This window comes from Myodes glareolus, chromosome 13 (genome assembly GCF_982192425.1).
Source record: "Myodes glareolus chromosome 13, mMyoGla1.1, whole genome shotgun sequence".
In the NCBI taxonomy this organism is placed as follows: domain Eukaryota; kingdom Metazoa; phylum Chordata; class Mammalia; order Rodentia; family Cricetidae; genus Myodes; species Myodes glareolus.
The window spans coordinates 62,704,424-62,732,191 of NC_142038.1; the positions used below are offsets into that span (position 1 = coordinate 62,704,424).

The 27,768-nt window shown below is 41.8% G+C and overlaps 1 non-coding gene across 1 annotated transcript; it reads right to left on the bottom strand.

Moving 5' to 3' along the window:
• Positions 1–16,249: 16,249 nt before the first annotated feature.
• LOC125405891 (small nucleolar RNA SNORA24) lies at positions 16,250–16,381 on the bottom strand. Its single transcript, XR_007233712.1, has one exon. It is a non-coding gene; the product is annotated as a small nucleolar RNA SNORA24 (small nucleolar RNA).
• Between the last annotated feature and the right edge of the window lie 11,387 nt (positions 16,382–27,768).

The window sequence follows — 27,768 nt, forward strand, 5'->3', positions numbered from 1 at the left end:
GGAGGCAGAGGCAGGTGGATCTCTGTGAGCTCAAGGCCAGCCTGGTCTACAGAGGGAGTTCCAGGACAGTCAGGGCTGTTACACAGAGAAACCTGTCTCAAAAGAAAAAAAAAGTTTATTTTATCACAGCAACAGAAAATACATTCCTTTATGCTATAATCTAGATTAAAATATGCCAGCCAATTAATTCACTTACATATTACTCATTTCTGAACTCTTGATTTCAAAGGATTTTTTTAAAAAAAATGTACTACATATACAGTGTTCTTCCTGCATATTTGCAGGCCAGAAGAGGGTACCAGATCTCATTATGGATGGTTGTTAGTTACCACCATGTGGTTTCTGGGAATTGAACTCAAGACCTCTGGAAGAGCAGCCAGTGCTCTTAATCTCTGTCATCTCTCCAGCCCCCTTCAAAGGATATTTTAAAGAATAATGATCTATAGTTTGATCCCAGTTTTCTCTAACTTTGGAGGGGAAGGTGTGTACCTGTGCATGTGGTTACACGTGCATGTGCATATATATGTGGGGACCAGGAGGTTCACCAAGGTGGCCTCCAAAATCTTTCTCCACCTTGTTTTTGAGACAGGTTCTCTAACTGAATTGGGATCTCATGGATTCAGCTAGTTGGCTGCTGAACTCCAGGCATCTGCTTCTGTGCCCTGCAAGCACTAGGATTACAGGTGAGGATAGCCATGTCTGGCTTCTCACGTGGTTGCTGAACTTCCCAACTCAGATCCTCATGCACTTTACCTACTGAGCCATGCCCCAGCCCAGCTGTCCCTAAATTTAAAATAAACAAACAAAAAAGAACAGCGCCTAAGATGGAAGAGTGTTCAAAGTATTATTAGCTACATTCTAAATAGAACCAGAAACAAGTGAGTAATACCCCACCTCCTACTTAGGGCCTGTTGGGAGACTTTGGAACCATCATTTTGTTTCCCTGATGCAAAGGGTTATGTGTAACAGAGCGCCTGCCAGGATGAGAAAATCATCTTCCTTGGGGCTAAATGACCTCTCTGATCCAGCAAGCCATACCGTGCTGCGCTGCTCCTACTGCAGCCGCGCTGCTCCTACTGCAGCTACGCTGCTCCTACTGCAGCCGTGCTGCTCCTGCTGCAGCCGTGCTGCTCCTACTGCAGCCATGTTGCACTTCTACTGCAGCCACGCCACTCCTACTGCAGCTGCACTGCTCCTACTGCAGCTGTGCTGCGTTGCTCCTACTGCAGCCATGTTGCTCCTACTGTAGCTGTGCTGTGCTGTGCTGTGCTGCTCCTACTGCAGCTGCACTGCTCCTACTGCAGCCTTGCTGCTCGTATTGCAGCCGCGCTACTCCTACTGCAGCCGTGTTGCTTCTGCTGCAGCTGCACTGCTCCTGCTGCAGCCGTGCTGCTCCTACTGCAGCTGGGCAAGGTGGGGAGGGTCTTGTACTAACTGGAAATGTCCCTCAAGGAGTTTGTGAAATACAGAAGCTTGTCCCTTGTCTTATGAGACTGGAAGTGAGAGCATCTAGTTTGGTCAAAGGAAACAACAGGGCCCTTATGCAGTTCCCATTCCAGTCTGAACGTGTGTGTGTGTGTGTGTGTGTGTGTGTGTGTGTGTGTGTGTGATACTGAAGCAATTAGTTCCTGTGATTCTGTGTAAAACCAAAGAAAACCAGGAACTGAGAAACTGTAGAACAGGCCAAAATCAATGTCCAGTTGACTGAATAATCTACCAATCAGTAGACCACTGAAGGAAATGACTCCCTCTGATACAATTTAATAGTATGGTTTCCTCCTCTGTTGTGACCCCACATTGGGGTGATATCTGCCAGGGCCCCACATGTGGTTGGGGTCCAGCCTTGATGGGGTTTGCACATTCCACGGTAGGGGTATATGGATCAGAAATATTAGGAGGAACAGAGATACTAAAGAAAAAGGAATGGAGACACAGAGTAGAACCAGGAGGGTAATCCAGTGAATACTGAATTTGCTCACGTTATTTTTCATGTTTATATATCCCAATCCAAAAGGAGGGGAAGAAGGCAAAAAAAAAAAAATCTGCTTTAATGTATCACAAAGAACAAACAGCAATTACCTGTTTCAATACCTGAAACATCAAGCAACTATATCCTGAGTTAAGCATTCCGTTGTTTAGGCAAGACATGCAGCAACCACACCTTAGAACATCCTATAGACAGCCACTCCCTGGGTCAAACCTCCTGTCATATCCACAAAGAAGCAGATGTAGGCTTGAATTCTCTGGCGTTTGGTCAAAGTGGAATAGGCCTACTTCTGTGGCCCTTCACATTTTCCTCTATTTTTAATTTATTTAATAAAGCCTGTGCTTCTGCTACAGGACAGGTGGCTGTGCATGGTTTAGGCCGTTTTCCACTTTCCAGACTTACCTGTTATCGGTAAATACATTCCATCATGTACATTCTGACTTGGGTTTCCTGGAGGGAAAAAAGATCTTAGCCATCATTGACTATCCACCTCTGTTAGTAAAGGGTTAAGGGGGGGTGTGCAGCTAGGTTCTGTGTACTTGAGCCAACGTTCCATCGAGAGAGTTCACAGACAACTAGATAATCATATGCAAGCAGATAATGCTTTGCGGTATACATGCTCCTATGGCCACAATATCTCCTAATAAAGGAGTGAAGAATGACCACGATGGGATGGCCTTTTCAAATTGGTTCAGGATGTCTTTAACAGTTTTTCGCTGAATCAAAATTCAAATTTGTCTTATTAAACATCAAATCTAAGGACTCATTAGCATCGTGTCAAATTTTTCTCAGGCAAGCTCTAACCTTTTTCTAACCGGTAACATCTTCATAGTGAACTAAAGTAGCTACAAACATTAACAGGTCCATACCATAATTCTAGTGTGGAAATTAACAATAAAACACACAATTTGTCAAATCACATTTCTCTGAAATCATTTGAATGCCGAGCGGTGGTGGCCCATGCCTTTAATCCCAGCACTTGGGAGGCAGAGGCAGGCGGATCTCTGTGAGTTCGAAGCCAGCCTGGTCTACAAGAGCTAGTTCCAGGACAGGCTCCAAAGCTACAGAAAAACCCTGTCTCAAAAAAAAAATCATTTGAAACAAAAAAAAAAGAGGTTTCTGTGATGGGTGAGCTATAAATCTTTTTCCTCTCCTGTAGTCCAATTGCATTGCTGCCTCTCACTTTCAAAGATAAGTTCGAACTGTCCCAGTCTCTGAGTAGCAGCAAAAACTTGTGTGCCATCCCTCTTCTTGTCTGTGGTCACTCTTTGCCTGAACGATAGTGTTCCACTGTCTTTACAAGTCTTTTTTCCACAGAGGGGAAGTCTCTGGGGCTTTCCATCTCAGCAGTAGACAAATACTATACTTGCTAAACTGAATTCTGTGCCCCAAAATATAGTATGGATAAACTGCCAAACATTCAGTCAGCATTCTTGAGCTGGTTCCAAAGTAAATAGGACTCACTAAGATCTGGAAGTTTGAAGCTGAGAATCACCAACCATCACCGCCATCTTCCTTCCTTTCTCAGACTGCAGCATGATGACATAAAGGGGTCAGGAACACAGGTTCATCAGTCTCACTCCGACTCTTCTGTGGGGGCACCAGCAGCTATGATGTCATCAGGGCTGGCATCCTTCTCCTTCACACACCAGACCAGCCATTCCAGAATCCATTGAGCCTCATTCCCCTCCTGTGAAAAAATAGACATGCCCTCAACCCCATATTAAAACAGGGTCAGGTCCTTCCCTTAATCCAGTGCAAGGGTCTTTCTGTTTCGCTTTAGCAAAGGTTGCTCTGGTGCCATGATGCTAGCTAGAATCTATCCACGGTCAAGAAATTCAGAGTAAAAGTGTCATGACTTAAGGCATTATGTGGCAACTGAGGATATAATTCCCTCATTTTTATCTTTTGAAGTTGTGTTTTCAAGGAGCCGCGGGCATGCTCCCCAATTCCTTGTCCTTGAGGACTACAAGGAACGCCTATTTCATGATCAATATTTCATTGGGAACTAAATTGTTGAAATGTTTCACTAACATATCTGGACCCATTTTCCATATTTATAATTCTAGGGATTTCCATATATGAAAAGCACTTTAAGCAATGAGTTATCACATGTTTGTTTGGGTGGAAACATCAACCCAGCCACTGGCATGCATATACCCAAAGAATCTGGGATGCTTTGGTGGAAGCCTCACCCCAGCCCCTGGCATCCATATATCCAAAGAGTCTGTAATGTTCTGGAAAGTTCCATCCCGAGCTCCTGCCCCTGGGAGTTGCCTCAGTCCAGACTCCAACCCCAAGAAAGCCCACCAAATGATGACCCCTCCTCAGAGAGGCTCAAGACCACTCCCACAGGGTATTTAAACTGCCTCCCAGAGAACAAACCTGTGGCTTTCCCGTCTTCCTTCCCCATCTTCTCTCTGGGAAGCTGGAAAGTCATCCAGGAGCATTGGGATCCATTAAACCTGGGCTTTTTCTAATTCAGTTTGATTTGGTCTGATTTGGATTATTGCATCGGCAGAGATTTTTATCAAGGTTCAGAAAGTTTTCAATGTTTAGTGACTTCTTCAGTCTGTGCAGAGGTCATTGAGAAAGCTGAATATGTATCAATTGTCACATGTACACATCTTAATTTGCCAAATTCTGCAATATGAGTAACATCCATTTTCTGTAAATGATTAGGAAGCAGGCCTCGAGGACTTACTCCCAGATGAGGTACAGGTAAATATTGTGGGAATATATGATATTGCTTAACAATCTTATGAGCAATTTCTCTTAATCCAAATTGTCTTCTTAAACTTTTACTATTTTAATGATATAAAGCATGTGATCACCAAGCAAGCGCAACTTGAGATAAAGCGATCAATTGAGTAAGTTTATCAGCTAAAGCATTACCTTCAGCCAATGGACCAGGGAGATTTGAATGTGCTTTGATATAACCCACAAAGCATGGCAATTTTCTTGGATGAATGACATTTTGAATTTGCTGGAACAGCATTTTTACTTGATGATTACCAGTCCTAATACATAGAACTGTTTCTGTTACCTGAAGAGCTTTAAAAATGTAGTGACTGTCAGTATATAAATTAAATGCCTTATTTGTAAAACGCTGGATTACTGCAGCAGCAGCTCGCAGTTCAGCTATTGGAACTGAGGCCAGATCTGTTTGTACTACACATCCTTTACCATCAGCAACATATGCTGCTCTTCCATTGGAAGAACCATTTGTAAAGATTAATATAGCATCCTTTAAGGGATCTTTCATTACAATTTTTGGGAAAATAAAGGAATGTAGTTGTGTGAATTGCAGCAATCGATCACCTGGGAAAAGATTATCAATTTAGCCTACAAACTGAGCAAATACAATTGCCCAAGAATCATTATTTTGAAATAACCAATCAATCTGTTGCTTAGTATAAGGAACATTGATCGCATTAGGTTCCCTACCAAAATATTGCCTAGGATTCATCTAACTTTTCTGTACAGAACAAGCTACTGTTTCAAAGTAAGAATTTAATTAATACCTTGACTGGCAAAACAGGAAGGTATGGCCATAAAAGAGGACCATTTTGCCATAATACTGCTGTGGGAGTAAGTTTTGTAGGTAATATGTATGCTTGCCAAGGTTGATCATTATTAATACAGTGTACCTGGTGTTTCCGTATTGCATATCCCACCTGCTCAATACCTGTCTAGAAGTATCTGCAGGGTGTCTGTGTAATTCGGGTCACTGCTCCTCTTAAGAATTTCACTTAATGGCTCAAGGTCTCCCATACCGAATCTTAAAAAAAAAGGTCTCAGTCACTGAATAGCTCCTAACAATCTCTGAATCATTCAGAGTCTGTAAACTATATTTCCTAATTTACAATTTCTGACGTTTAATTTCTTTAGGATATAACATATGACCTAAATACGCCAATAGCTAACCCTGCCTGGGTAAGACTCTGCTGAATTTGTCCTTATGTCTTAAGCAAAAATCCTTTATTTTTTTAATTTATTGATTTTTATTGAGCTCTACATTTTTCTCTGCTCCCCTCCCCACTTCTTCCCTCCCCTTCAACCCTCTCCCAAGGTCCTCTGTTCCAAATTTATTCAGGAGATCTTGTCTTTTTCTACTTCCCATGTAGATTAGATCTATGTATGTCTCTCTTAGAGTCCTCATTGTTGTCTAGGTTCTCTGGGATTGTGATTTCTAGGATGGTTTTCTTTGCTTTATGTTTAAAAACCACTTATGAGTGAGTACATATGATAACTGTCTTTATGGGTCTGGGTTACCTCCCTTAAAAATGATGTTTTCTATCTCCATCCATTTGCCTGCAAATTTCAAGATGTCGTTATTTTTTTCTGCTGTGTATTACTTCATTGTGTAAATGTACCACATTTTCCTGATCCATTCTTCAGACATTTAGGTTGTTTCCAGGTTCTGGCTATGACAAACAAAGCTGCTATGAACATGGTTGAGCACATGTCCTTGTGGCACGATTGAGCATTCTTTGGATATATACCCAAAAATGGTATTGCTGGGTCTTGAGGAAGGTTATTTCCTAATTTTCTGAGAAATCACCACACTGACACCCAAAGGGGCTATACTAGCTTGCATTCCCACCAGCAATGCAGGAGTGTTCCCTTTTCCCCACAACCTCTCCAGCATAAGTTGTCATCAGTGTTTTTGATCTTGGCCATTCTTACAGGTGTAAGATGGAATCTCAGAGTTGTTTTGATTTGCATTTCTCTGATGGCTTAGGATGTTGAGCATTTCCTTAAGTGTCTTTCAGCCATTTACATTCCTCTGTTGAAAACTCCTTTATTTTTATGGGCAAGCAAGATATCATCCATATAATGAACAATATAAACTTGTAGAAATTGATCTCTAACATTTTGTATAACCTGAGCCACAAATTTCTGGCACAATGCAGCACTGTTTGCCATTCCCTGAGGCAAGATGCTCCAATGATATCTTCTCATTGGCTCTTTTTTTTTTTTAGATTTGTGTACAGTATTTTCAGTATTCTGCAGGCCAGAAGAGGGCACCAGGTCTCATTACAGATGGTTGTGAGCCACCATGAGGTTGCTGGGAATTGAACTCAAGACCTTTGGAAGAGCAAGCAATGCTCTTAACGGCTGAGCCATCTCTCCAGCCCCTCATTGGCTCTTTGAAATTAACGGATGGAGTACTAAATGCAAATCTTTGACAATCTTGTAGTGCCAAAGGACTGGTATAAAAACAATCCTTTAAATCTAAAATAATCTTATGGGTGTCTTTTGGTATAGCTGGAGGAGAAGGCAACCCAGGATGTAAAGCTCCCATTGGTTGCATGATCTCATTAACTTCTCTTAAATATTGTATCAACCTCCATTTTCCTGATTTCTTTTTAATCACAAAATTAGAGAATTCCAGGGGGAATTGGAGGGCATAAAGTGACCATTATCCAGCTGTCCCTACAATAACTGCTGATCAGCTTGTAATTTTCCTTCTGTTAGAGGCTGCTGATTTACTCATACAGGCTCGCCGCTTTTCCAAATAATTAGGTGTACATGGAGTGCAGGCTTTTCAGTAACTTCTTCTAATCCTGCCTTTTGTTAGGTATCATAGGATCAACCCTTCCCTCATTCTCCTTGCCCAGCCCTTGATTGGACAACAACCCTTGCTTGGAAGATTTGATTTCCTTCAGCTCATGTTTTCCAGAGTGTTCCATCTGTGAGTGCTTGCTCAGTGAAACAGATAGCATCCTGGCAGCAGGAGAGTGAGGCAGAGGGCAACTGTGCACCTCGGGGCTGTTTGGGAATCAGAGAGAAAGAGGAGAATGCTGGCTTCAGCTGTTTGCTCCTTCTGCTGTGTCATGCCGATGGGGAGGGCACAGTTTGCATTCAGGGTAAGTCTCACTCCATAATTCATCAGGAAATGCCCTCACAGACACACCCAGAAGGGTTTTCAACCTCCTAGGAATTCTACACCCAGACTACAATTCTCACATACACACACACACAAATTATCAGATGTATACTATCTGACAAGGGGCAGTTGGAAGCTGAAATTTAAAATAAAGTTTGAGGGGCTGAAGCTCTTCCAGAGGTTCTGAGTTCAATTCCCAGCAACCACATGGTGGCTCACAACCATAATGAGAACTGGTGCCCTTTTCTGGTGTATAGGCACACATGCAGGCAGAACACTGTATACATAATTAATAAATATATATTAAAATAAAATAAAGTTTGACTTGCAACAGCTCCTACCCAAATGTCATTCCCGAGAATAACCCCAACAAAATATGTATAAGACAGTCATACTGAAAACTAAAAACTAAATTTTATGTTTTCAAGCATAATTAAATATATGTTATTCATTGACTGGAAAATTCAATAAACATATCATTTTTAATCAAAATCCTAGTAGCAATTTCTTAGCTAGAGACTTAAAAAGGGCGTGGATGGACTGAACTTCTCAGCCAGCTGCTGGGAATGCCCATGGCTTAGCTGGGATGAAAAGCAAGTTGGCACATTCTAGCAAACAAACAGTTACTGATATGATAACCCAGCAATTCCCCTCCTGTGTATTTACCTGGAGTAATTAAAATTTACATTGATACAAAGCCTATTCTGCTCATAACCACCACAAACTGGAAAGAACCTGTACATCTGTCAACTGTGTTCACGTAGCACAATGCAATGCTCTGTGAAAAAATAAGTATTGATGCATAAAACAGCCTGTGGGGGTGTCACCCGGGAGGATGTGTTTTACAGGCTCCTAGTCACATAATACTCTAGATACATGACTGGGAGGACAAATCAGAAGTTTCCAGAGTTAGTGTGAAAATCGTTTGTGGATGTGAATTGGCAGTATAAGTGTTTGGGAGTGATGGGGCCATTAAGACTAACTTGGGTGATAATTACACAAATCTACATGTGTATTAAAATTTGCAATAATCCAGTGCAAAAATATTCCTGTAATTTTTTTCTATAAACAGAGAGACAAGGGCTGGAGAGATGGCTCAGCGGTTAAGAGTACTGGCTGCTTTTCCACAGCACCTGGGTTCAATTCCCAGCATCCACATGGCAGCTCACAACTGTCTGTAGCTCCACTTTCAGGGACCTGACACCTTCACACAGACATACACATCACTGCACATATAATAAAAATAAATAAATTATTAAAAAAGAGAGAGACAAGGAGACAGAGAAGGGGAGTGAAGCGGGAGAGTAAGGGAGAAAGAGAGAGTATTAGAGAGGCTAGAGATGGTTCTGGGGTTAACAATGCTCAGCGCTATTTGTAGGACTGGAGTTCAACTCCCCTTACCTTTGTCAAAGAGCTCGTGACTGCCTGTAATCGTTGTTCCAGGGGATCTGGCCCCTGTGGGCACCTGGACACAAGTGTGTGCACATGCGCACACATAAACATTTTTAGTAAAAGGATGAGGAGCTAGAGAGATGACCTAGTGGTTAAGAGCACTTACTGCTCTCGCAGAGGACCCAGGTTTGGTTCCCAGAATCCACATGGTGGCTCACAATCATCTGTAACTTCAGTTCTCTGAAGATCCCTTAGCAGGTTTTGACATCTTGATAATGTTCTTATGAAATTAATTTATAAGTATTTTTGTCTTGTTTCTAATATTTTCGCTATATTTTTGTTGCATCTAACACCCTTTTCTGAACTCTACAGTCCCTGCATGTAGGTGGTGTACATAAACTCACATAGATGCATATACACACGAAATTATTTTAAAATATTTTTTTAAAAAAAAAAAAAAAAAGGATGTGCCTGGGCAGGAAGGAAAGGCAGGCGGGCCTCTGAGTTTGAGGCCAGCTTGGTCTACAGAGTGAGTTACAGGACAGCCAGGCTACATAGAGAAACCCTGTTTCAAAAATTAAAAACAAAGCAAACTTTTAAAGGATGTGGTACCAAGGCATGATGGTTCACACCTTAATCCCAGCACTCAGGAGGAGGAGGCAAGCAGATGTCTGTGAGTTTGAGGCCAGCCTGGATTAAATAGTGAAACCCTGTCTCAGAAAACAAAACAAAATGATGGGGTATATTTGTCTCTTTTGATTTAATTATATTATTTATAACAGTAATTTATACATGAATCTAAGTGTGTCCCTGTAGAGATTTTGAAGAGATATTTTAATTAAACTTTAAATTTTATAAATTTACAAGATGACTAATTAAGAAATAATGCATATAGTTCCATTATTAGCCTTTTTTTGAGTGATAACTAATTTGGATTTTGTAACCCCTTCCCTCACCTATGCTGGGATTCTGGCTTGCTTAATCTTGTAGGGGTCTTGTAGATATAGTAACAGCCTCCTCTATGATCTCATGTGTACAACAGCTTTGTCAATCAGTAAACAGTGTTTTGATTCAGTCATCCACTACCTCTGGCTCTTAGTTGTCTGCCCTCTCTCACTTGTGGTACTAAGTGGCTTCCGTGGCTTTTGGAAGAAGAAATAAAGGTCACATGAGTTTGGGAGAGAATAGTGGAGCAGGGGAGGAGTTGTGTGTGTATAGGGGAATGAAAGGTGAATCTGAAAATTGACTTTTAAAATTATTGAATAAAATTTTTAAAAATGAAGCCGGGAGGTGATAGTGTACACTTTTAATCCCAGCACTCGGGAGGCAGAGACAGGCAGAGCTCTGTGAGTTCGAGGCTAGCCTGGTATACAGAGCGAGGTCCAAGACAGGCTCCAAAGCTACAGAGAAACCCTGCCTCAAAAAATGAGAGAGAGAGAGAGAGAGAGAGAGAGAGAGAGAGAGAGAGAGAGAGAGAGAAAGAAGTAAAACATGAATAAAACTACTAAAAAGAAGAAGAATTAACTTGGGGTTGAGGCTCCAGGTCTGTGGTGGAGTGCTTGCCTAGCATGCATAGGCCCAGGGTTCAACTCCCTGTACCCCCTCACACACGTAATATAACTGATTTCACCTAGCATAGCTATGCAAGAGCTGTGTAAACAGAATTTCAATACTGCTCTAGACATAAATATTTACATGAATATAAAGGTATTCCCTTTATAGATAGAAGAAAGAGACTGAAGACATCATCTGGGAGCTCGTGGGGAAAAGATAAGTCTTCATTGTATAGAATGCTTTGTATCACAGGATTTCAGTCTTTCTCATAAGAGGAAATGTGACTTTAAGGGGGAAAAAATAAATGCAATTCAAACATGAGCCAGGTGGCTAGCTTTCGTATTGACTAAAGATGCTACCCAGTCTGCTGGGGGGGGGGTGATCACCAGTCTTCCCGATCTGTGAGCCATGCAAGTTACGATGTTAAATTACCAGGCAAGATGTGTCCACTGGTTCAACAGTGGCGCAGCTGTTATGGGGGCCGCCAACTGCCTTCTGTGTTTGAGGCCTGAGGCAAAGGACGGAATTCACACCTGATACCGTAAACAGAAGGTTTTGCTTGAACAGGTTAGTCCCTCAGAGGAACTACTTCTCTTTGCAATGAATGGCTCACACTTGGCCAGCCAAAGTGCTGAGACTAAGTGGCTGTCGTGTGTTCAACCCCAAGCGAGACATCTATAGTACACCCTGCAAGGGCCAGGGAAGGTCATGAGGAAGGGTGATGAGTTGAGTTGAAGGACAAGGAGGATGCTCTGAAACGTCATCTTCTGGACGTGGCGTGGCTGCTGCACTCATGAACTCACAGAGGAAGGCTGTCAATTACTTTTCTATTGCTGCCATAAGACACCATAGCCAAGATAGCTGTGCTGATCTGAAGGCAGGTAACCTCCGCAGGCTCAGGTATTTGAATGCTTAGTCACCATGGAGTTTAACTGTTTGTGAAGTATTAGGAAGTGTGGCCTTGCTGGAGTAGGTGTGGCCTTGTTTTGTTGGGGGTGGACTTCGAGCTTCAAAAGCAGAGTCTAGCCCCTCTCCATGCCAACGAATCAGGATGTAAGGTTCTCAGCTATGGTTCTAGCACCGTTCCTGTCAGTTTCCCACCATGATGATCATGGACCAACCCTCTAAAACTGCGAGCAAGTCCCCGATTAAATGCTTTCTCTTTTAAGAGTTGGTTTGGTCGTGGTGCCTCTTCATAGCAACTGAACAGTAACAAAGACAGCAACTTATAGGAGAAAGCTTATTTTGTGTTTCCAGTTCCAGAGCTTTAGCGTTCTTGATGATGGGACAGAGGTAGCAGCAGCAGGCGTGTATCTGGAGCGGCAGTTGAGAGTTCAAATCACAAACAGGAGCGCATACTCTGGTGCTGTAGGAACTCCTTCTAAAGATTTGGTTTGGAAAAGAGAAACTTCTTGAGAAAGAGAAATGACAACTCACCCGCAGAAGTGATAGCCATACAGGTAGTATATGGAAACCTCATAAGGACTGGGGCAGGGTTCTGTTCTTGTCCTTACAGGAAAATACACATCAAAAAGTCAAGAGATCCTGGATGTTTGGATGCCTAAAGAGGAAAAAATAAATATCCAGAAAGGATCGCCAAGCAAAAAGGAATATGACTTATGAGAACAGGTCATCTGAGGGTGTAAAAATTCATTATATATATATATATGTATATGTATTTATGAATATATAAAGCTATATTTAGAGATAAAGTTGGCTTTGGAGCTGGACAATGGCTACCCTTCTCTAAATCCAAGCATGCTGTTAAAAGAAAAATTCAGAGTTTCTGTCTCATGTCAGGAGCCATCTGGTATGGGACAGAAAGAAGATGGATTTTAAGGAAATATTTTACTTTGCCCCCCATGTCTATTCTTGTCTATGTCATACATCTCATTGAATATATGTCTATATGTATAATGCTTTCCACAATGAAAAGTAGATTTTCCTGCAGTAATCTTTGAAGTTTCCAGGAAGAAGATGGGGTCCCACAACGACTTCACCTGGTTGCTATGACATCATGATACTGATAACACTGCTCTAAGACCTGTTTGGAGTACCAGCTGCTCAAGATGTTCCAACATGGTTAGCTGAAATGGTACAATTTTTTTTAATAACGTTCTGGCCAGAACTCCAAATAGGAACTTCATAGAAACCCTACCTAATACTCAGAGACTATTTGCAATTATACCAGACAGTAATCTTGAAACATAACCATCACTTTACTTTCACAGGATCCCATAGAAAGAGCATTGCCCCCATGACAGCTGGAAGTAATTCTATAAGATGACATTCCCTCTCCAACAAAGTTTGTCCTCAGGGTTAAGGATATCAATTAGGGGTTGATTATAATTGATGTAGGGTTGGGAGTTGGAGTGGAAATTATGTAGGCTCAGGAATCTCTTTGGAAAAAAAAAAGGAAAATTGGATGGGATAATTGGTAAATTAGTGTGAGCTTACACTAGTAATAATAGTGAGTAGTAGAGTGAATATTTGTGAGCTATTATTTATAAGCAATTTACATTGGTATAGATTCTTATATATTAATACAAATTCAAAATATATTGAATATGTTACTATTTCTGTCTACAACATTTGTACACCTAGGCAAAGTTATTGTGTCATATTATATGTATACATGATTCTTCCTCTGTTTAAGACCTTTTGAATATTGATACAATTTTAGGACATATTTATCATATTGCACTATATGTTTCTACCTCTGATCAAGATACTTATATATTGTTTACATTTTGAGGTCATTGTCCTCATTTGCTGCACAGTTGTTTAAAGATTGTTTAATATTCTAATATGAAGTCTAAGTCTTTAAGCTATATATTCATTAAGAATTATAGATCAATAATCATCTATGTTTGTCATACTTAGACTAATCAGGTTTTTTAGATACATAGAGATTGTATTCCGCATAGATAGGTAATCTTCAACCACTTCAAAGAACTGAGAATACGGCATTTAAATAACCAACCGGGCAGTGGTGGTACACGCCTTTAATCCCAGCACTTGGTAGGCAGAGGCAGGTGGATCTCTGTGAGTTTGAGGCCAGCCTGGTCTACAAGAGCTAGTTCCAGGACAGGTTCCAAAGCTACAGAGAAACTCTGTTGCGGCGGGAGGGGGGGGGGAGACGACAAAACAAACAAACAAACAAACAAAACCCTTAGGTTTCTGTTGACATGAGACACAATTGCTCCTGGCAGCACCAATCTATTCCCAAGAGAATGCTGAGCACCAAAGACACTTCACTTGGAGCTTGTTTTCTTCTTGGAAAAACTGGCCTTTGGGCAAGGAACTGCCCAGGCATCGACCACTGACAAAATGCACAATGTCCAGACAGGACAAGCAGGATACAAGAAAAAAGACTGTCAAATTTTGCCAAGACAGGGTAAGACAGTTTTGAAAAATTTCCTGTCTCTGAAAATGGTCAGTTACTCTAGACCTTAGCCAAAGTTGGTTGCTCCAATGTTGCAAATGAGACTTTTGGTGACTGCCCAGGTAGTCAGTTGTCTCTGTCATTTGTTGCACATTTTGGAAGTTGCTTGATGGCACTTCCTGTTGACTCAAGTAATATTATTTACCTTCTCAGGTCTTTGATGGGGTTGAAGACTAGATAGTTGTAGTTAAATTCCTCTCATGACTTAACCAAGCTTTTTCTAACACAAGATTTAAACTCCTTAGCATAGGATAATTATTATAGCATTTATCATACGTTTCTTGCTTGATATTATTTATGCTGGTTGTAATTCTAATTTCTATATTTGATATATGTTCTTATTGTATATAATTTTGTATTAGGCTTAGAACTCTTATTTAAACAAAAGGGGGAGGTGCTGTAGGAACTCCTTTAATTACCAGCCCACTTGGGTGTGGCCTCTTATACTATAAATGCCCATGTAAAGCATGCTCTTGCTCTCTTTCTTCCAGCTGCTGGATTTGATTCCTGTCCCCTGTTTGTGCAGAGGACTGTGATCTGTGAGTCTATCCCTAAATAAATAACCCTTTATTATACTCAATTCTAAGCTAGTGTGAGTTTTCTTTTTAGCATCCATCTTCATTCTGAGGATGGCAAGAGCCCTTCAGAACCTCAAAGCCCACCCCCAATGACATGCTTCTTCAAACAAGGCCACACCTACTACACACAATAACTACCCAAAGTTATTGGTAGCTATTGACTTCTGGGGAAAGGGGAGCCATGTTCTTCAGTGGAATCCCCCATACTCATGTTCATGGGAGCAACCCTAATTACACTCAATGTCACACACACACATACACACACACAAAGATGAAACAAGTCCCTAGGAGAAGGGATTTGTTGGGGGCAAATGGGTTCAGTGGAAGGCTAAGTGGGGTAAAACAATAAAGATATATACGTGCATGAAATTTTAAAAGAATAATGATTTTTTGGCGAGAACAGAAAATACCTTGCAGGAATCTGTGTTCTCCTTCTACCTTGTGGGTCCCCAATATTCAGGTTGTCACACTTGGCAGTAGCAACTTTACACTGACCCTCATTTATTTTCTTAACAAAAATAAATGAAAGAGGCAAATTGGATATTGGATAGGATCATGAAGTGAAAAAGGAACATATGTGACATACATGTATGTATACACATATAATTTATGAAAGTCTACTACAGTCCTCTATGTAATTTCCCCCAGCTCTCCAAACAGCCAACAATATTGATCTTACTGATTCTATATTGCGCTTGAATGAAGCTTTCTGAACCCAGTCGCTTTCATGAAATTCCCAGAGTTTGTTAAAGCCACAGAGGGGGCTCAAATGCCTGCCTACCTATCTCCCAGGCTGAAAACTGGGAATTTAGATCGGGCATCTTTATCTTAAGTGAGACTTCTAATTTTGAAGCCCGATTACCTTCTACTTTATTTCTTTTGAGGGGTGGGACTCCCCCATTGGAGCCGAGTGTACATCCTGAGCTGTGAGGGTCCAGCTGATCAGAGATTTTGTTTCCCTTCCGTTCCCAGGAAGCTGTGTAGTTCTGAGCAGTGTGGCATGGTGTGGTTACGAGGTGCACCTGTCAAACAGGCTGGACTTGCTGAATTGCACCATAAAATGCCAGGCTTTGAGCAGAGAGGAGCCAGCCTAGTATCCCAGGACTTAGCTGAGAGCACAACCTGGCCATATTAGATCATATAGGAACAAAGAGGAGCCAACCTAGTATCCCAGGACTTAGCTGAGAGCACAGCCTGACCATTGTAGATCATTTAGGAACACTGTCATAAGAACGAACTACCATAGCAATGAATTTGCAAAATGAATTCTTCCTGAGCTCCTACTGGGACCAGAAGCCTTGTGTGTTGGTGGTGTTTTGTTTTGTTTTCTAGAAACATTTTAATAACAGTTTAGAAAAGTGTGCCAATAACCAGGCATCCCACGGGCTTTTAATGATGAAGAATGTTGTTTGTGCCAAATCAGAATCTGATAACAGTTAAATGAGACAGTGTCACAGATAAGCAAGAACACTCTCTTCCCTGGTTGGGAAGTTGTTCCAATATATTTCCCAGGCTAGCATTGAACTATGGAGTCCAGGCTGGCCTCAAACTTGCAGCAACCTTCCTGCTTCAGCCTTCCAAGTGTGAGGATTATAGGCATCTCATTGGATTTCCTGTTGTGTTAACTAGCAAAACAGACCCAAATCCCCGCCCTCATGAAGCTTTAATTTAATGTAATAGCAGGTAGACAAGAGAAAAGATAAATGGGTAAGTTATACAACATGCTAGATAGTGATACTTTATTTTTAAAAATTGCTAAAGAAAGACTGGAGAGATGACTGTCTCCAGTGGTACAGTGGTCAAGAACACTTGCTGCTCTTGCAGAGGACCCAAGTTTGATTTCTGGTACTTCCACTGGGCAGCTCACAACTGCCTGTTACTGCATCCCAGGGTATCTAGCACCCTCTTCTAGCCCTCAAGACTCCCAGATGCATATGTACACACACACACACACACACACACACACACACACACACACACACACAAACAAACAAAACAATTAAAATAATGCTAAGAAATCAGCTGTTTCTCCTGAAAAGGCCCAGACAGGGCACTGCTCATAGTGATAGCAGAGTCTCAGCCCTCATCCTACCATCTCCCAACAGAACTCAACAGCTGACTGTTACTGTCTTTCACAGCATTTTCCAGGTTCCAAGATTCCATACTGCTGCTTCCCCCGATGCTGGTGGTCAGTGTTTTGAATATTTGTAGTTTATCTCTTCTCCCTTCCCAATCTCTGAACATTTCGGGCATTCACCTGAATTCAGCTGCTGACCTCCCTCTGTCTGCATGTCCTTCTTGGTGATCTCACCCTGTCTCAGTTGTAGAGCCAACGGTCTATACCTGTGCTCCTCAAATTACAGCTGTAGCGCAGACCGCTCTGAATTTGCCTCCCCAACATTGCCACTTATTGCTGCAAATTGAATATGAATTCCTGTTGTTTTTTTGCTCAAATTTGTGGCTTCCAACTGTCTTCTTTGTCTCGGTTAATGATAACTCCAGTCTTCCGGTTTTAGCTCAGCTGACAATTTTAGAATTTTTGACCTTTCTGTCTCTCATCTCCATCCCCGTCTGTCAGCCTGGTGTGTTCTACCTTCCCAAGTCACCCAGAGCCTGCCTGCTCCTCTCTTCTTATGCTAGCAGTAATTGATCTCTGTAGATCTGGTGTCCGGTGTCCCACTTCTTCTGGGTTCTTTGTGTCAGAACAGACACAAGTGCTTTTGTTTTTTAATTAAAATGCCAGACCATGCTGTTCTCCTGTTCAAATGCCTTCCAAAAACTCGCTGTCTCTCTCAGAGTAAAAGCCAAAGCCCTTTCAGGTCCCCACTATGAACTGTTTTCGTCCTCATGTCTGAAGATTGCTTTTCCTCTCTGGTCACGGTTCTAGGCCCCAAGCCTTTCTTGCGCTTGCACATCCTTTATTAAGTATGAGGTTCCTGCTTTCCTCCTTCGCATTTTGGAATGTCATCTCAGCAAGGCTTATCCTGCCAAACCAGTTGGAAAATTCCAGAACCCAAACACCCATTTCCTGCCTCAATTGGCCTTAAACCACTAGGCATAAACTGATGCCATATTTTACACTTGACACTAAACGGCTCGGTCTCCACTTCCACATAAGGTCTGAGAAATTTGTGTCTGTTTTAGCCACTGTTACATTCCCAGTGCCTGGCCCACATTAATTGTTGAGAAGGTCCTTGCCCTCTGATAAGGACTGCCAGGTACAAACACATACCTGCAGCTGAGTAAGTCGGTTTTGACTTTCTTCAGTGAGAAAGCATGTACAGCAGGGGGCGCCATAGAGAAGCGACTATGAAGGGCATGCATGGTGCATGGATACTCAGTAGACAGGATTCCTGTGGGGCATTCTAGGAAGCCGGCCTTTGTTGTTTACATACTGACCCATTCTGCATGTGTTTTTACTTAGGTAAGGCCTAATAAAATTATCATCTTAAAAATATTTATTTATGGGCTGAAGGAATGGCTCAGCAATTAAGAATATTTGTTGCTCTTGCAGAGGATCCCATTCATTTTCCCAGCATTCACATGGTGGCTCACAACTGTCTTGAGCATCAGTTCCAGGGGGCCTGATGTCTTCTTCTGGCCTTCAGGGACACTGTACTAATGTAAAACCCATATATTCAGGCAAAACACTCATATGCATAAAGTAAATAATTTATGCATGTGTTTTGCTTGCATGTACATCGGTATACCACTTGTGTGCCTGGTGCCGGGAATTGAGCAATAAGTGCTCTTGCAGCTGAGTCATCTCTGAAGGCCTTATCATTTGTTTTTGTATCACTTTTTGAAGATCACAGTGTGGTCTTACCTGATGCAGATGTTGTGTGATAGTGTTTTCATCAGAATACCTGGTCTCTCTGAGCACAAGGCCAGCCTCTCCTACATCGGAGATGGAGCCCTTACTCTTTCAACCCTGTGAGTAAACACCTGCCAAGCTCCTTAAGAGAGGGGGGATTTCATTCTGACTCACAGTTGGGAGGGATGCTGCCCATTGTGGTGGAAAATGCCAGCCAGGGCACCACAGTCTGTGGGGGCCAAGCAGAAGGGATGCCAGAGGCCAACAGCCTTCTCTTTTTTAGTCTAGTTTTCCTTTGTAGTGATATGTCATAGATTCTTTGAGACAGAATCTCCTGTAGCCCAGGCCATCCTTAAACTCACTATGTAGCCAAGGATAGCCCTGGACCCCTAAACTTCCTGCCTCCATGTCCTGAGTGCTGAGATTATAGGAATGTGCTGCCATACCTTTTCCTTCCTTCCTTCTTTCCTTCTTTTTTTTTTTCATTTTTGATTCAGTCTAGGATTCCAGCCATTGAAATGGCGCTGTCTGTATTCAAGGTAAGTCTTCCCATCTTGGTTAAACACTTCAGGAACATCCTGAAGTTTCATACCAGAAATTGCTTTCAAGCTCTTTTTCACACATAGGTTTGGCAAATGATTGTATGGCTGGTTATAATGTGGTTTTCACATATCCATTGAGGTGTCATGCAGAAGTCAAGATGGGCTCGTTTTGTACGTGCTGGAGCAATGCATGAATAAGCAAGCTTCTCATCTGCATCAGAACTGTAACAAAATGAATCCCCATGGGGAGATGAATCTCAATGACTTGTTCATTCGAGAAAATGATGGCTGGGCTTCTGTAGAAATGACTAACACATTTCAGGAAGGCTGGACCTTAGGGCCTCAGCTTTCTGCGGAGTTCTGTAAAGATCTGCCAAAGCTTCCAAAAGCTTCCTGTGGAGGTCCCAGGAAGAATTAAGTACTGGCTACACTAAAATTAAACCATCCCAGCCTTTAAATATTACATGTCCTACTTGGCAGTGGTGGTGTACACCTAATCCCAGCACTCTGGATCTCTGACCTCAAGGCCAGCCTGGTGTAGAGAGTGAGCTCCAGTACAGCCAAGGCTACACAGAGAAACCCTGTCTTCAACAACAACAAAAATTAAAAACTCATAGTCCGGTGTGTAGTGAATCCTTTAATTCCAACACTTGGGAAGCAAAGGTAGGTGGATTTCTGTGAGTTCAAAGTCAGCCTGATCTACAAATCAAGGTCCAGGACAGCCAAGGATATTACACAGAGATATCCTCTCGGGGTGGGGAGGGGATTATATACTCATGAAGCAAAGGGGCATCTAGAAGCAATTCAGTATAGTTCATCAGGGCAGCTTTGAAGGAGTCTTCACCGGATGTGGTACCCCATGGCATGCCAGCCCGAGCACCTGAGACTGCGCTGGCCATCTCGCAATGTCACAAGGTCAAGAGCTGCACTTTGTGGCTTACATCGGTCATCATGCTGCTAATCCACAGTGCCACTTCTGCCTTTGTTTGCTTCTGTTGTGGTAACAAAACTCCTGAGGTTGGATAATTTATATTTTAAAAAAAAGTAATCTATTGGCTCCAGACTCAAGAGCATGGTGATGGTGTCCACTTAGCCTATTAAGGGCCTTGTTGCTGCATGCTAACGTGGGAGGGAGCATCAAACGGCAAAACAGGCATGGAAGCTGAGTTTTTACTTTCTCTTCTCGGAAAGTAACCAACAGTGTCATAGGGGAACACACCCTCGTCACCTCACCTCCTAGAAATCATTTCCTCCGAACATCTAACATTTGGGTATAACAGCTCCAGCTCATATACCAGGTGTTGGTGATCAGGAGTGCAAGGCCAGTCTCAGCTATATAGTGAGTTTAAACCCAGCCTGGACTGCATGAGACCATGTTTCAAACAACAACTACAGTCAAGTTGGTACCAATGAGCTTTGGCAGGACACATTTAAACTGTAGCAGACACTGAAGGATTACCTATTTCAAAGAAGCAACCCTGCCAGTGTTTGAGCTATGGTATATCAGAGTCAGGCAGTCAGAGACACACAGGAGAAGAGATGTGTTGTGTTCACTCTAGGACAATGAGGAAGAATCTGACAGAAGGTGTTGGGGGTTTTGTTGTTGCTGTTTGACAGCTTCTTTAGACTCATTTTTAGTCAAGAATGACCTTGTGAAAACAGAGACTTTCCTGTCCCGCCTGGCCAAGCAATCACTTTTGAAATAATCACTCAGAGGCATTAATTATACACTGTTTGGCCTATTGCTCAGCCTTATTTCTAACTAGCTCTTACATTTAAATTAACCCATTTCTATTAGTGTATATATTGCCAAGTGGCCCATGACTTACCAATTCTCTGACATCTTGTTCCTCCAGTGGCTTGCTGGTATCTCCCCTGTATCTTCCTGACTCTGCCCTTTTTCTCCCTTGGATTTCCTGCCTGGCTCTATCTGCCTTGCTATAAGCCAAAGCAGCTTCTTTATTAACCAATGGTATTAAAACATATTCACAGCATACAAAAGGGTTGTCCCATAGCAACCGTAAACTTCTGAATCAATTGCTTCCACCTCCTGAGTGCTGGAATTGCAGGTGTGTGCTTATGTGGTCTAAAGAACAGAACCAAGAGCTTTGTCTATACTCTACTAACCCCAACCTGAGATTTTTTGTTTGTTTGTTTGTTTGTTTTGCCTGCATGTATGTCTGTGAGGTTTTCAGACCCCTGGAACTAGAGTTACAGGCAGTTGTGAGCTGCTATGTGGGTGTTGGGAATTGAACCTGGGTTCCCTGGAAGAACAGTCAGTGCTCTTAACTGCTGAACCATCTCTCCAGCCACCCACTCCCACCCAGACCTGAGTTCTTAATGAGAAATACAAATTTATTGGTAAGGAAACCATTTATTGTGGAGAAGCATTTTGAAATAAGAGCATATGCAGCAATGGGAAGTGTGAGGTTTGCTGTTGTGTGGCCCAGGAGGGACTTGGTGTGTAAAGGATTAGCAAGGAATTGATAATTACTTAAAGCTGGTGATGAGCAGAAGGAAGTTTATTTTATTTTTATTGATATATATATACATATATATATATATATATATATATATATATATATATATATATGAAAAGGTCTTACTACAGACTGTCCCAAAACTTGTAATCCTCCTGTCTCAGTCTTTAGCATACTGAGATTAAGGGTCTATGCCACTATATCCAGCAGGTTCACTGTTCTTTTTTTAATATATTTTTATTGATATTTATTGAGCTCTACATTTTTCTCTGCTCCCCTCCCTGCCTCTCCCCTCCCCACTTCAATTCTCCCTCAAGGTCCCCATGCTCCCAATTTACTCAGGAGATCTTGTCTTTTTCTACTTCCCATGTACATTAGATCTATGTAAGTCTCTTTTAGTGTCTTCATTGTTGTCTAAGTTCTCTGGGATTCTGATTTGTAGGCTGGTTCTCTTTGCTTTATGTTTAAAAACCACCTATGAGTGAGTACATGTGATAATTGTCTTTCTGTGTCTGGGTTACCTCACTCAAAACAATGTTTTCTATCTCCATCTATTTGCCTGCAAAATTCAAGATGTCTTTATTTTTTTCTTCTGTGTAGTAATTCATGGTGTAAATGTACCACATTTTCCTTATCCATTCTTCAATTGAGAGGCATTTAGGTTGTTTCCAGGTTCTGGCTATGACAGACATGTTCATAGCTGAACACATGTCCTTTTGGCACGATTGAGCATCCTTTGGATATATACCCAAAAGTGGTATTACTGGGTCTTGAGGAAAATTGTTTTCTAATTTTCTGAGAAATCGCCACACTGACATCCAAAGGGGTTGTACCAGCTTGCATTTCCACCAGCAATGCAGAAGTGCTCCCTTTTCCCCATAACCTCTGCAGTATAAGTTATCATCAGTGTTTTTGATCTTGGCCATTCTTACAAGTGTAAGATGGAATCTCAGAGTTGTTTTGATTTGCATTTTGATTGCATGTGATCTTTTGGTGTCCAATTTCTTGAGTTCTTTGTATATTTTGGAGATCAGACCTCTGTCTGATGTGGGGTTAGTGAAGATCTTTTCCCATTATGTAGGCTGTTGTTTTGACTTGTTGACCATGTCCTTTGCTTTACAGAAGATTTTCAGTTTCGGGAAGTCCCATTTATTAATTGTTTCTCTCAGTATCTGTGCTGTTGGGGTTATATTTAGGAAGTGGTTCCCTGTGCCAATGCGTTCAAGTGTACTTCCCACTTTCTCTTCTATAAGGTTCAGTGTCGCTGGTTTTATGTTGAGGTCTTTGATCCATTTGGACTTGAGTTTTATGCATGGTGATAGATATGGGTCTATTTTCATTCTTCTACATGTTGATATCCAGTTATGCCAGCACCACTTGTTAAATATGCTTTCTTTTTCCATTTGATATTTTTTTCTTCTTTATCAAACATCAGGTGTTCGAAGATGCGTGGATTGATATCCGCGTCTTCAATTTGGTTCCATTGGTCCTCCTGTCTGTTCTTATGCCAGTACCAGACTGTTTGCAGTACTGTAGTTTGAAGTCAGGAATTGTGATTCCTTCAGAAGTTCTTTTATTGTACAGGATTGTTTTGGCTATAATGGGTGTTTTTGCTTTTCCATATGAAGTTGAGTACCATTCTTTTGAGGTCTTTGAAGAATTTTGCTGGGATTTTGATGGGCATTGCGTTGAATCTGTTCACTGTTCTCTTACCTTTGTATATTCTTGAAGTTTTTCATAATAAAAAATTCAATCTAGGTTTTTCATTTTTATTTTGGTAAATTATGACTAACATAAAATTTGCCATTTAGTCCTTTTGAACGTTGAAGTCTGGCAGTAACGACACTTCAATGTGGCACAGCTGCCACCACTGTTTACGTGGGGAGCTCTTTTGTCATCCCAAACAGAACACTGTACCTGTTAATAGTAAGTCCTCCCCCCCATGCTTTCTGTCTTTGTTACATGATACCTGGCTTATTTCTTTTCGAGTAATGTTTTCAAGGTTCACCCGTGCTGTAACATCAGACAGTTTTCTTTTGTGTGCACGTTCTTCATCAAGTTTATTCTCTCATGTGCTGGCCCCAACCAATAGGGCTCCTTTGATTACGTTTATTTTATTATTTAGTGTGGGTGTACATCATGGCACAGCTTGTTGGATAGTCAGTTCTCTGCTTCCACCATGAAGAGCAGGGATTGAACTCAGGACTTCAGGCTTGGCATCAGGAGCCTTTCCCACTGATCCATCTCACCCACCCCGAATAAATATTTAAAAAGAAATTCTCTTGGAATGGAAGAGGTAGCTCAGTGGGTAAATGTCCATTGTGAAAATGTAAGGATCTGAGTTCAGATCTCCAAACCTGTGTAAACTGAGACCCAGTGGAGAACTTCTGTAATGACAGCATTGCTATGGTGAGAGGAGAGAGGAGACCGGAGAGTCTTGGAACTGGAGGGCAAGGCAAACTGGAGTGTGCCGAGTAAACGAGACCTATCTCACAGTGGAAGGTGAGGAGCGGCACTTGAGGATGTCCCCTGACCTCCACATGTATGCACAGCTCCTGTGCATACACAGAGAACCATACACCCATTCACATACACATTCACACTCTCACATACTCCCTCACAACATACTCTCTCACATACACTCTCATATACATACTCATATGCACATTCACACACTCATACACATACAGTCACATACACACCCTCTCACACACACACCCTCTTTCCTCACACACATACACTCACATACACACTCAAACCAACATTTATACCCTCACACAACTCTTTTTCTCACACACATACCATCACACACACACATACACACACACACACATATACATTCCACATTTACACACTTACACACACTCTCTCTCTCTCACACTCACTCACACACACACACAAAAAACTATTCTAAAAAGAAAACTCTGAGTATGTGTGCTCTATCAACATTTTTAGAATAATCATGTTAGTCTTTACATGTTCTTTGTTCCTCTATTTTGATAATGCTACTAATAGAATAAATCAGGAAAACCAATTTAGTGTGGCCAAGGTAGATATGAACTACCGCTGTCCTTTTGAGTCACCTAGTCAGGTTTACCAGATCTCAGCCTTGGAACTTTTAAGGTCTAGAGATGAGAGAAGGGTCTTCATATATGTTGTTTGTATATTTTAGGGACGGAAGAAGTGGAAAATGGATTTGGGAAATGGAACAATTTGTCACTGCTAGAGGCTCAGGGATGGCTTAAGGGGCTGTGGCTGCAGAGCTGTGTGAATTGCCCTACTGTGTTTTTAGGGACAACAGTATCAGTTCTTCAGAAGCAGGGGCAGGTCACTGGGGAGAGAATTGGTCACTTTTGTGTACAAAGCTAGAAGGTGAAAGTTGGCGTAAGGACATCCAGGGAAAGGAGCTGTAACTATCCCTACTCATGTGGGGATGACGTTAGCGGCTTGCCTTTTGAGTTCAGGATAGTTTCAGAAGTAACTTGCCTACTGCTTATATCCTTCGAGGATACATTTTGTTAGGTGTACTCTAGCCTAGGCAGGGCAACCAATGCTATCTTTGTACTCCCTCGGTTCAGCCGTTAGAAGGTTGTGTAGAAAACGTGTGTTTCTCAACTAAAGTCAGCGTGTCATGGTGCTTGTGTTGGAAGATGGACTGTCAGTCCCCTGGTGTCACCCTGGGTGTGCCACAGCATTTGTGTGAACAGGGGATTTAAGCAAAGCGCCTCATTTCCATTTTCTGTTTCCTGGGACTGACTTAGTAATACTGAAGATTCTGGAGACGTGAGGATGGAAGCACAACACATTGCTTCCTTTCTTTTTTGGGGGTGGTGGTTTTTATTTGTTTTGTTTTTCGAGACGGGGTTTCTCCTCATAGCCCTGGCTGTCCTTGAACATGCTCTGTAGACCAGGCTGGGCTTGAACTCAGAGATCCCTCTGCCTCTGCTTCCTGAGTACTGGTGTTAAAGGTATGTGCCACCAATACCTGGCCAGATTTCTTTTTTTGAGATGGCATGTGTTTTTTTATCATTTTTAAAAAGAAGATTTATTTTTAATTTTACTAGTTTTAAGTACGTGTAAGTATGTGTGTGGATATGTGATGTATATACAAGGTACCTGAGAAGGCCTGATGAGGGCATCAGATCCCCAGGAGCTAAAAATCAAAGTTGGTTGTGAGCTTGCTGCTGTGGGTGCTGGAAGCTGAACTCGTCTTCCGCAGGAACAGCGAGCACTCACGACTCAGCAGCCAGGTCTCCAGCCTCACACACAAATCCCATCTGCAGACACCAATATTTTGTCAGCACCCTGGGGTCTTCTGCCATGTGAGTGTATAACAACACTTACTGAAGTCCTTTCCACTGTGGCTCTTCTCTGATCCCCTCTAGACCCAGAGGCTCCTAGCTCAAGGGCCTGATGAACCTGTTTATGTGACTGGTGGGGACCGTGACAGCTCACATCTGCTGATTCCCAGGTTAAATTGCTTTCTCCAATTTATTGTATCAGCACATTATCAAAACAGAGGAGAGCCAAAGACTTAACCAAAGACGAATTTATTCTAAGAATACTGCTATATTGTGATAGCAAGATTATTCTTTTCTAATTCTAAGTGTTTTAATTTAGTTCATAAAATATATAACATATGATATCAGTTGAGAAGGATATTTAAACCTGAAAACCTGTAATTTTATCTTCTGTGGTTTTTTACTTGCAGTGTTTGTAAATGAACATTTGTGTGATTCTTTAACTCTGGGAAGTACAGAATCATGAAACATTTGTTGTTTATTTTAATTAAAAGAAACATTTACTGTGTGAAAGAGTGTGTGAGTGTAAGTGTAGCATGTGTGTGTGAGAGAGGGAGAGAGACAGAAAGAAAGGGAAATGGGGGCACATGCAAAGATCAGGAGATCCTGGTGCTGGGATTACAAGCATGTACCACAATGCCCAGTGTGTATGGGGTTGGGGATTGAACCCAGGGCTTCCTGCACGCTAGACAAAATTCCCTGTGGTGATTTGAATGAAAATGACCTTCATGGGATCATAGGAAATTGAATATTAGAAAATATGGCCTTGTTGGAGGAAATGTGTCACTAGGGGTGGGTTTTGAAGTTTTAGAAGCACAAGCCAGGCCCAATGGCTCTTTCTTCCAGTTGCCTGCTGATCCAGACGTAGAACTTTTGACTCTTTCTCTAGCACCATGTTTTTTCGAGACAGAGTTTCTCTGTAGCTTTGGAGCCTGTCCTGAAACTAGCTCTTGTAGACCAGGTTGGCCTCGAACTCGCAGAGATCTGCCTGCCTCTGCCTCCAGAGTGCTAGGATTATAGGCATGCGCCACCAACACCTGGATTGTCAAAAGATATGTTACTTTGGAGAAGAGGTTTTGTTTTTGTTTCCACAGAAAATGAGAGGTTGTGGATTCATTCTAGGGTAAGAAAAATCAGGTTTGATCAAGGAAGACCCCCTGAAAAATCTCAGATAGGAGTGGATGGCTCATGTCTGAGTTCTACATCCAGAACAGATTCAAGACAGCTGCCTGAGATGATCAAGCCTCACAACATACTCCAATCAGGACTTTATCATAATTCAAAATTTTCTTTAGGTCTCACAAGATTATCAGTGCCCCCAACCAGCAGGAAGTAGCCTAGAAAACTATGCCCACATTTCCAAAAAATGAACTATGGATATTTTTCTTTGTTTAGAATGTTGGTTACAGGTTGTTATGGATAATGGTCAGGATAAAAGCTAAACAAAGGAGATCAGATTCAGAGTTCTTGTATTTTTTTTAAAAAACGGGGGGAAGTGGGCCAGAGAGATGCCTCAGCGGTTAAGAGCATTGTCTCTTCTTCCAAAGGTCCTGAGTTCAATTCCCAGAACCACATGGTGGCTCACAACCATCTGAAATGAGATCTGGTGCCCTCTTCTGGCCTGCAGGCAGACACACAGACAGAATATTGTATACATAATAAATAAATATTAAAAAAACAAAAACAAAAACGGGGGGAAGTGCTGTGCGACAATGATCTATACCCTGTCAATTGTATTTTAATAAATGCTGATTGGCCAGTAGCCAGGCAGGAAGTAGAGTC